Raw genomic sequence first — 11,741 nt, forward strand, 5'->3', positions numbered from 1 at the left:
TGACAGTGTTGTGAAGAAGGCACGACAACGCCTCTACTTCCTCAGGCGCCTAAGGAAGTTCCAAGTCAGTCAGAAGATCCTTAGGAACTTCTATTCATGTACAATAGAGAGCATCCTGACCGGCAACATCACCTCCTGGTTTGGGAATAGCACTGCACAAGACCGTAGCAGACTACAAAGAGTGACACGTTCAGCCGAACGCACAATTGGAGGGGGGCTTCCCACCCTCCAGAACATTTACAACAAGCGGTGCAAGGGGAAGGCTAAGAGAATTATTAAGGACTCGAGCCACCCGAACAACTGCCTCTTTGAACTGCTGCGGTCAGGCAAGCGATACCGGAGTCTTAAGGCGAGCACAGAAAGACTCAGAAGAAGCTTCTATCCCCAGGCCATCAGGCTGCTAAACGAACAATAATCACTATGCAACAACCATCAAATGCACACAGCACACACACCCACACGCACACACTCACTCAAACAAACAACACACTGCAGCACCCACTCTCCACACTTTAGATCACACAAACACACTTACACTTTATATTTATTGATAAAGGATTTGCACTACAACTCGTACACCTACTGTGGATTGTACCTAAATTGCACCTCGTCCCATTTCTCCATTTCTGCCTTGCACTATATAGTATTGTATATTAGTACACTGCACAGTATTGTATATTGTATGGTAACTACGTCTATTCTGCATCGAACATTGTACATATGTCTAAACTGAACACTGTGACCTCATTTCTTTTACTTCTAATTTTACTATGTTATTTTATTTCATACTTATCTTGTCTTGCACAGTCTCTGGAGCGCAACAGTAAGAAGCATTTTGTATAAAAGTATTCTGTACTTCTGTATGACAACTATTAAAGAAACTTGAACTTGAATCAGCACACAGAGGTCCATCAGCTGCTCCCAGAGTTTCCCCACACCTGACCCCGCGTCTGTAATTAGAGAGAGAATAGAGAGAGAGTAGACAGGCAGGAATAGGGTGTGACACTGACAGTACAATATTGATGTGACTAAGACAATTGCTTGGAATATTTTTTTAATTTGTTTTATTCTTTTATGTTTTTCAACTATAATACGAGGTTGAATGTGGTATTATTGGCATGTCTTTCTCTCTAGCCTCGTACAGCAGAGCACACACTAGGTCTGAGAACATGAACTTGACTTGAGAAAATATAAATAAAGTAATAATTGACCACAGGGGAAAAGCCATAAGTAATATAAGTAATAAGTAATATATTTACATATTGTATAATTCATATATGCAGATTCAGATTCAGATTATTTTATTGTCACAGCTTTTTTAAATGCATCAGAAAAACACATGATGCTTGTTTTTCCCAGCTCCTCAACCATAGTAGATTTGTAAACATAATACACAACGTATATTCTATCTATACAAAATATAACTATAAATATAAACTATAACTATAAATGAAATAAGCTATAAATAAACTATAAACTAAAACTATAAACTAAACATAATACACAACATATATAATATCTATACAATACTAGGTATATGTTAGCAGCAGTGTGTGACGTGTAGTAAGTGTGCTTGTGTGGTGTGTTATTTAAGGTGCTGTTGTGTGTATGCTCATGTGATCATTCAGAGTATCCGTCAGTAGTCTGTAGTCAAATATGTTTTGTATCTGCAAAAGTCCAAAATAAATCACTATGACTGGGAGTCAAACCAACAACATGAGAACATGAGAACATGAGAAAAAACTGCATCTCAATATGTGGAGTGAAACTGTGGAACAGTCTTAATGTGGTGTTAAAGCAATGTCCAAACATGAGACAATTCAAACTGATGTATAAGGAAATTATGTTCACAAGGTACAGGGATGAAGAAGGGACTTGATATTCACAGGTGTTTACATTTTTATTTTGTTTCTATTTTATTTTATTTTATACATATATAGTTTTTGTTTTTTGTTTTGCATATATATATATATATTTTTTTTTTTTTTTCTTTTCTTTTCTTTTTTATGTTTAAAATAGTACACTCATTTGAGTAGTGGAAAAGGGGTAGGATTAAATAAGTGTATACTTCTTCCTACTCCTTTTCGAACATGCAGATTGAGTTGTTTTTCTTTTTTGTTATTGTTAGTTGTATTCATTGCATGTTCGAAATAAAGACTTCAAATAACAAATAACAAATAACAATGATTATGGTTACTTTAAGGTAACTGGGGTTAGGGTTAGGGTTTGGACAAGGCTTTCAGAAAGGTGTGTCTCGTAGTCTTGAGGTAAAGGCACTTTCCCCCATGCGAGTGCCCTGGATTCGTTCCCCAGCAGGGGAACTCAAATGATTTCTGAAAGCATTAAATGTAATTTCTTTTGAATATGTAATATATGAACATATTTTTAATGCATACACATTGTAAATACATCAATATATTACTTATGGCTATAACACTTTTCCTGTGATCGATAAGTACTTTATTTACATATTTTAAGCGAGATCGGGCTGGGACCAATCACTGTACACCTATGTTACTCATGGTTCCTCTGTGCTGGGAGAGAACCTGCCCTGAAGTAGCAACAAAAACACCCTAAAAACGGGGTTCTAAGAACTACGATCGTCCTCAGTTCCTGCAGTGTGCCCACAACAAAAAGGGGGTGCTACAGTTCTTGGAACTATGAAAAAGTCCCTCCGGTCCAAAAACACCTAATGTATTTTCGAGAGTAAATAAAGGTTTGAATGAATGAATGAATTGTGCCTCCTGTCAACAATGAATGAATGAATTGTGTCTCCTGTCTTGTTACCTCAGTTTGCCTGGATGTAGCCTCACAGTTCCCACATGGTTATTTGTGGTGGTGGTGGTTGCAAACAGGACAGGTAATATACTGTACACAGTTGAGCAGTGGAAAGGACTGTGTAGACCAGACATAATTAATGTGTTATTATAGCTTATCAGTTTGGTCTTGGTCTCAGTGTGGTTTGATACTGTGGTGGGCTGCCTGTGTCTGGGAAACACTGAACATATACTGTACAGCTATATATAGGCTACCAATGCATGGCAAATTGACAAAAAATTGCATTTCCTTGTATTTATATGGCCTCCATTCTTCATTCTTCCATTGTTCTCTACCCGTGGGAAGTGGCACAATCTTGTCACTGAGTCATCTTGCACTCAGGTCATAAATTAAAAACTCCATCCAATAAATTATGATAATAGGTTTGAAAATACCCCGTATATTTTTTCGAATTCAGAATACAGACAATGGCGTGCGTGCCGTGCACACAACCATATGGTGTAACCACGTCCGCTTCTCATCTGTCTCTTTTTCTTTTATCCTTCAGATAAAATCAACTTAATTAGGGAAAATGACTCAGCTCAGCCACGTCTGCTGTCCAGTGATCCTCCGACAATCCGACAATCCTACCATTGATCCCACAATTTAGAGCTTCTCTGTTGCACGCGCATCACCTTGCAGGCAGCACTTCATTCATGTCTATTCTCATACACATTGCACACTCTCTCCCACTCACACACACATACCTAAACACACTCATGGGGGGAGAACACACACAGAGCAGGTTATAAATTGAACCACCTACAGTACCACACACAATCCTAAAATATCCTGTATAGTCCCTTAAAAGTCCCCCCATGCAAGATAGTCCTTTAAAATATCGTTGTGCAAAATATAAGCACATAGTCAACTGACATAGATCCTGTTATTTTAATCAGACATATTTTCTTTAAAGAGACAGTAAAGTGTCTAACTTCCACCTGCAATTATATCACACATTTATTTATTTTTAAGTTGAAACATAAAAAAAAATAAAATAAAAATCTAGTTTTTCTTTGGTTCATATTATGCAACAATGTAAATGTTTGCTATAGAAAACGAAACTCCTGTCTCCAAACAACACTCTTTTGTCACCCAAGAAGTAATCCTCTCCACAATGCTCCATGTTTTCTACAGTCCTCATCTCTATCAGTGTCAAAACGCAATCTATGATTATTCTAGTATAACTATTTACCAGAGGTGTGGACTTGAGTCAGACTTGAGACAGACAAATGTGATGACTTCAGACTCGACTCGACAAAATCATAAAAGACTTGAAACTCGACTTTGACTTCAACACCAATGACTTGTGACTTCACTCAGACTCTCCCCAAGCTCAAAATGTAAAAAATATGATGCCATAAAAAGTTTAAAGCGAATCAACTTAATTTCCCTGATTACAGTTCCACTTTGGACCAATCCATCAGCCGCCAATAAAGTTGAGTGAGCAGAGAAGGAAGCTGTGTGTCAGTGCAGAATCATCTAAATGTAATATACTATTACTCTGTTGGCTTTAACATTTTGAAATGGCATTACATTTGAAAATAACACATTAGGACTTGTTTAGGACTCGAAACCCGAAGTTTCAGACTTGTGACTTGCTTGAGAATTGCCTGTCTTAACTTGGAACTTGAGTGTTAAGACTTGAGACTTACTTGGTCCTACCTCTGCTACCGTAACCGCTTTAAATCTTTAGCATTCCTATGTTGAATTGAATTGCAGCATTGTGTGTGTGGGTATGCAGCTATAGTCTCGCAAACTACAACGCTGGTTTGGATGAATCGTCGCACATAGGCTGACAGCAGGCCAAGGACCTGAATCCTGAAATCGGTCAACAAGTATTTTATTTGAATTAATTTCCATCATTGTCCATTGAAATATTATATTCATTATTCAGTATAAAGTTACACCTTTTGAACGCAAGAGGGTGATACTACACAGCTCTCTTGCACCTGTTTACAACATGTATTTGACATATTGTCAATTGTTAATCTAAGCATTAAAAATAATTCCAGAGCGAATCTCTTAGTTACATCAATATAGTGCTGTCAGAACAGTCTTATGTTTGCAGGTTAAGTATTTAATGATTGCTTTTGCCTATGTAGGCCACCATCATTTTACCAACCAGGAAATGCTCATGAAACCTAGTTCCATGCATGAAACTTCTATTAGAAGTTGATAAAAGTGATCTATGTAAACATCTTAGTTATAACAACATTATTTAAGCAAAGCAGGGTTGTGATTATAGGTGATTAAGTATTTTCAGTGTTCACTGTTTGGCGAAACAAGACGACTGTTCTGGCCAGAAACCACATCACTCTCAGTCTTAGCGCTCTAACATTACAGTGCGACTGATGACTTAACGTTAGCACTGCAGCCCACTTCATTCTTTTGAACTCAACAGGTTGTCAATTCAAACAGAGAACACAATTTCCACTGCTGCAATGGATTTCACTCTAAAAAAAACACAATTTCCCTAATTTCAGTGTTTCACCCCTATTTTAATCCTCTCTCCTGCTGTGCTCCGTTGTCACGTGTCCCCTTAATGCTCCATAATGTATTTCAGAGCATATTCACCTTGGTAGTGTCTGCACCAGTCATCTGAACTGCGTTTGTTGCATGCGAAGACCAATATATGGCAAAAGAGTATGCAGGGAACATCTGTTCATTTAAGTCATCCTGCATGTTCTAGTATAGTTAACTTATTGAGACACTGGAACACCACCTGATTGAGACCTTTTTCATGTCTCATTGTGGCCTCAACTTGCATTTCTGATAGCAGGTAGGCATCATTAACAGCATTACCCATTCTCCGCCGATGACGTGTTAACACGTCATTCTCCGCCATGCGTAATCTGCCAATGACGCCGTAAGGCGTCTTTGAGATCAATATTTCATATTTTCGTCATGGTATTCACATTTCACCCACGGAGTCTTGGGTGATGCTGTCTGGGCCATCACAACTCTGCAACGCTTCAATACCGCCATCTGGAGTTTGGCGAGTTGCCAAAACCGGAAGTGTCCAAACCGGAAGTGCCCATCCCCTATTTTCGTCCGGCCACTCGTTATCGCTCCCGGGACTCAATCCAGACACTGTGGATATCGATCCGTTGCCATAACTCAATAAACAACATGATTTGGACGTATTTTAGTATTATACAAACCGGAACTGGATCACCTCGATCAACATCACATAACTGGGATCTGTTTGTGCCAGTGTGATCGCCCAACGGTAAGAGGAGGCTGACGTTACTTTCAGCGTTTTTGTTTATTATTATCCATACAAACTGCTCTGATCTATATATCACCCATACTACATAAATGATTTAACGTCGGCCACGGAATTATAAACGACCCCCCCCCCCTCCGTTCACCCGCAGATGATAAGTCATAACGTCTAGGACCATGTACAGTTGAAATCTTTAATATAACGTTGATCGGTATCAAACTGCATTTGATCATCTAATATATGCATTTAGGCCTATATCTCACGTTCTATGAAATACTGCAGAAAACGATAAAACATATTTATACTATAGACCAGTGGTTCTCAAACTGTGGTACGCGTACCACTAGTGGTACTTGGTGGTACTGCTGGTGGTACTTGAAAACATTTACAAAAAAGCCAGGCCAGTGTTTCTGGTTGCGGCGGCGCGATAGTTAGATAACCTAAGTGGGGAACAACCAGGAGATCACTGTGACAGAGAGTAATGCAGTCTAAACAGTCATAAATCTTTAATTCAACTTCAGCCCTGATCATAACCATTTATTTTTAGATTTTTTGTAATGACAGATAAAAAATGAAGTACTCCCACTTTTCTGAAAATAATTGGTGTTGAATCTGACATTACAAAAAATCCATCAAAATCTGTGTTGCTGCTAATCATTGACACATGCCTAGCCTGTAATAATCCCTCCCAGAAAAATGTACTTTGCATTTGATATATTGAAAATATTTTACTTTTTTTGTGTTTTCTTTTAACAATAATTTGTGATGCCATCACACAAACTGGCATTTAAAGGGTAAACATTCAAAAATGTATTGAATATGTGTTTTCTTTTCTTTTTTACAATAATTTGTGATGCCCATCACAAACACTGGCATTTAAAGGGCAGCCAAGGTCAGCTACAAGGACAGGCTGGAGGGCAGACTACAGGCCAACAACACCAGGGAGGTGTGGGCGGGGGTCAGGAAGATCACTGGTTTCAAACAGCAGGGCACAGCTGTTGAGGGCCCGCCAGAGCGTGCAAACGAGTTCAACTCGTTTTTCAACCGCTTTGACCAGAGTGGCCTCCCCACACCCCTCCCCCCACCCATCGACACCAGCACCAGATCACACCTACAAAGCAGCCCCCCCACCCCCCACCCACCCACACCCATCAGCAACGGCACCCCACCGCCAACACCAGCAGACTGCCCACCACCCCCAACCCTGACGATCACAACCAGTCAGGTCAGTAGGCAGCTCTCCAGAATTAATGTAAACAAGGCCAGCTCGCGCAGCTCAGTGAGGATTATGTTCTTTGATTTCTCCAGTGCCTTCAACACCATCCAGCCGTCACTGCTAGCGGAGAAGCTCTCTGCGATGCAGCTGGAGCACGGCTTGGTGGCCTGGGCTATCTCACTGAGAGGCCACAGTACGTCAGACTAAAGGACAGTCAGTCTGACGTACTGGTGAGCAACACCGGCGCCCCCCAAGGAACTGTGCTGTCACCCTTCCTCTTCACCCTCTACACCTCAGACTTCTGCCGCAACTCAAGCGGGTGCCACCTGCAGAAGTTCTCAGACGACTCCTCCATCGTAAGCTACATCACCGACGATGATGAGGAGGAGTACAGAGCCCTGGTGGAGAGCTTCGTGGGGTGGAGCGACAGCAACCACCTCCAACTCAACACCAGTAAGACCAAGGAGCTGGTGGTGGACTTCCGGAGGGGCAAGAAGAGGCCCCCCCCGATTCCCATCTCCATCCGAGGGGTGGATGTGGAGATGGTGGACTCATACAAGTTCCTTGGGGTACACCTGAACAATAAACTGGACGGGTCGGACAACACAGAGGCCCTCTACAGGAAGGGACAGAGCAGGCTGTTCTTCCTGAGGAGACTCAGGTCCTTCAATGTGTGCAACAAACTGCTGCAGTCTTTTTACCAGTCTGTTGTGGCCAGCATCCTCTTCTATGCTGTGGCATGCTGGGGAGGCTACATCAACTCAAGGGACACCAACAAGCTCAACAAGCTGGTGAGGAAGGCTAGCTCCGTGGTGGGAGTCGAGCTACCTAGACTTGAGGTGATGGCAGAGAGGGGGATGATAAGGAAGCTGGCTGCCATCATGGAGAACCCCTACCACCCCCTCTACGACGAGCTAGTCAAGATGAGAAGCTTGTTCAGCCACAGACTCATTCCCCCCCGACACTCAACTAACCGCCTCGGACAGTCCTTCATACCAGCGGCCATCAGGCTCCACAACAGTGGGCAGCGACTAGCAGCCTCCAGGCTCCACAACAGGGGGCAGCGACAGCGACTGCTACCAGACATTGACCTGGGACTTATAGGAACCCAAGGAGGACAACCTACACTACCTTAGGCTTACTGCACCCTATGTGGATACTGTGATACTGTGATACTGTGAATAATGTATATTTCAGTGGATACCGTGATACTGTGAATAATGTATACTCAGTAGATAGTAAATTATAACACTACCTCATGCATACTGCACCTTATGTGACACTGTGAATAATGTGAATATTCCTAAGCTAGTCAGATAGTAAACTATATTGACCATATTGATCAAATTGTTTACACTGCCTGTGTTGTTTTTTACTACCTGTATACTGTGTTGTTTTACTACCTGTACCCCCCCCCCCCCTCCCCCCCATGCTGCTATGATGCCTGAATTTCCCCAAGGGGATCAATAAAGGAATATCTTATCTTATCTTATCTTAAAGGGTAAAAATTCAAAAATTCCTGCACCAGAATGCAGGAAATTAAGTTTTTGTAACAAAATAATTGTGTGTGTGTGTGAGAATGACGGACAATTGCTTGCTGTGTGAGAGAGAGAGATAGAGATAGAGAGAGAATTAAGTACATTTGCTGAAATACAGTTGTTCTTAATTTTCTCACTTGCTATGTGAGAATGTTAGTTATTATGTTCTCAATGCCCCTTGCATTGTATGAGTTGTGTGGAAGCGTTTGCTAGTTCAAGTGCTATCCCTTTGTACATTGTGGCTGTGTCTGACAAAAGTTAACAATAAATAATGGTATTAGGAATACATTTGCCTCCTGCGTGAACTGTGCATAGCTGAATAGACTGTATTTTAACGTCGGCCATATGGTGGTACTTGGAGAGCCAGCTACGTTCTCAGGTGGTACTTGGTGTAAAAAGTTTGAGAACCACTGCTCTAGACGGTATTTTAGTATGAATGTGTGAATGAAAAAGTAAAACGTTCCTACATCCTGACCGATAGATAATTGATGTTGAATGGGCCATAGCAATGTCAATTTAGCAATACAATTTAAAAAGTTATAGCCCTGCAAATAAGGTGAACATCTCCATAGACAAATAGCGCTGGCGGAGGATGGTTTAGGATGGATATAAGCCCGGCAGAGAATGGGTTAAAAACCTGGCGGAGACTTGCACTCTACTGAGCGCACTCTTCTAGTTTCAAATGTTTCGTACAGCAGCCCTGTGATGAGATCTGGCAAGGATCCCATGGCCATCCATGTAACTGACACATTTGGAGGAATTGAACCAACAAATAGCATCGCCATTGTACATCCTCCCTCTCTTTTGCTGGAGGCAATAGGAGACAGCTACAGAGCCTGTGCCATTTACTGCCCTCAGAGCAGTGTTGGCCTATCATTGTAGAATGATATCCACACAACCTAGTGAGTGCAGCACGTCTGCATCATTCCAGGTTGTTGGTCATAGCTCAGCAGGGACAGGAGCAGGTCTGAGGCGTGAATGTGAGTGGGCGCATGAGGTCCAGCATTTATAGGTTGAACAGCGGTCCAAGACAGTCCAGAGAAGCGCTTTGTTAGGCACAGTGGGATGGGGTCAGCCTGGTTAATAATGTGACAGAGAGATAGATGAAGCCAAATGTCACATTTGGCCACTATTGTCCCAACGCTACTATCCTACCCCCAAAGAATTACCTTTTCTTTTACCTTTTATCTACAATCTATTTTTAACTCAGTTTATTATTACTCTATCTATCTATCTATCTATCTATCTATCTATCTATCTATCTATCTATCTATCTATCTATCTATCTATCTATCTATCTATCTATCTATCTATCTATCTATCTATCTATCTATCTATCTATCTATCTATCTATCTATCTATCTATCTATCTATCTATCTATCTATCTATCTATCTATCTATCTATCTATCTATCTATCTATCTATCTATCTATCTATCTGACCTGCTCTAAAGTACATACAGTAAAAGGAATAGCTGATCTCTGCACCCTTTGCATGGAATACCTGACAGAAAGACTCAAAATCTCAAGAGCAAGTGTCCTTTACCAAGGCTGAGTTAGAGGAATCTATTGGAGTTGTCATTGCTCTGAATACGTTGTCTTTGTGACAGGACTGCGCCGCTCTGCTCTCTCTCTCTCTCTCTCTCTCTCTCTCTCTCTCTCTCTCTCTCTCTCTCTCTCTCTCTCTCTCTCTCTCTCTCTCTCTCTCTCTCTCTCTCTCTCTCTCTCTCTCTCTCTCTCTCTCTCTCTCTCTCACACACACACACACACACACACACACACACACACACACACACACACACACACACACACACACACACACACACACACACACACACGCTCTCTCTCTTGTATTAGTGTAGGTGCATTGGATATCGCTATAGGGAGGTGTAGTATGACGTCACTGACCGGCCGGAAACAACAATGACGTAACCACTACACCTCCCTATTGTCGTTCTATAGTTGTCTATTTGGGTATCTGGATGTGTTAGGCAGGGTGCTACTGAAATAGAGCAACTGTGCTCAGCCAACCTACCCTGGGTAAATAATGATTTGGTGATGATAAAATCCATCCGTTGGTGTTAAATGCACTGTTGCATAAGGGTGCACTGAAAGTGGCCCTGACTTTGGCTTAAGCATAGGAGCGCTTCGCTAATGGAGGCAGGCTCACTGTATGAGTTGGCGACTCAGATGAACTCTTAATTTGGTCTCAAATAAAGCAGCTTACTAAAATCCGAAAAAATCATGGCCATGGCCTCTACTTCTACTGCTGTCATGTGGCTATCTAATCTACATTTAGTTAAGGAACATCTGTATAACAAATGTCACTAATCTCCACAGGCCAGATTAATTTCCCATCTGTCAAACAGGGGGTGTTTGTGGGATGTGTGTGACATTGTTTTGAAGTCAAGTAGTGATACGCAATACTATTAACAACATTAATGCAGCAATTAATTGATTAAAAAAATCAATATCACAGTGAATACAAAAAATAAAAATAAAACCTCAGCACAGCTAAAGATTCAGTGAACGTTATTTAATTAACGTCAGCAACCAAATGTGGGTTTTGATTTTCCTCATCTTGCAGACAAAATGGGACTATTGAGAGATAATTATTAAGATAATTATTCTACCTGACATTACGTTATACATTCTGCCTATATCGCAATATAAATCAACACAATGAATAATAACGACACACACACACACACACACACACACACACACACACTCAATAAAGGTCAAATTGATTAATTGATCTTTCCACAGTATTTGTTGTTTCGACCTACATCATGCATGTCAAAGCCCTTGACATGTATTAGCATGCCATACAAGCTCCTACAACGTGATTGATCACTGATCCGGGCAAAAGGTTACACAGGAGGTGGAACACAGTGGGGAAAACTCTGCATGTCGTTTGAATTCCAAATATGACGGCATG

Source organism: Notolepis coatsorum (genome assembly GCF_963971535.1).
Source record: "Notolepis coatsorum genome assembly, chromosome: 1".
Lineage (NCBI taxonomy): Eukaryota > Metazoa > Chordata > Actinopteri > Aulopiformes > Paralepididae > Notolepis > Notolepis coatsorum.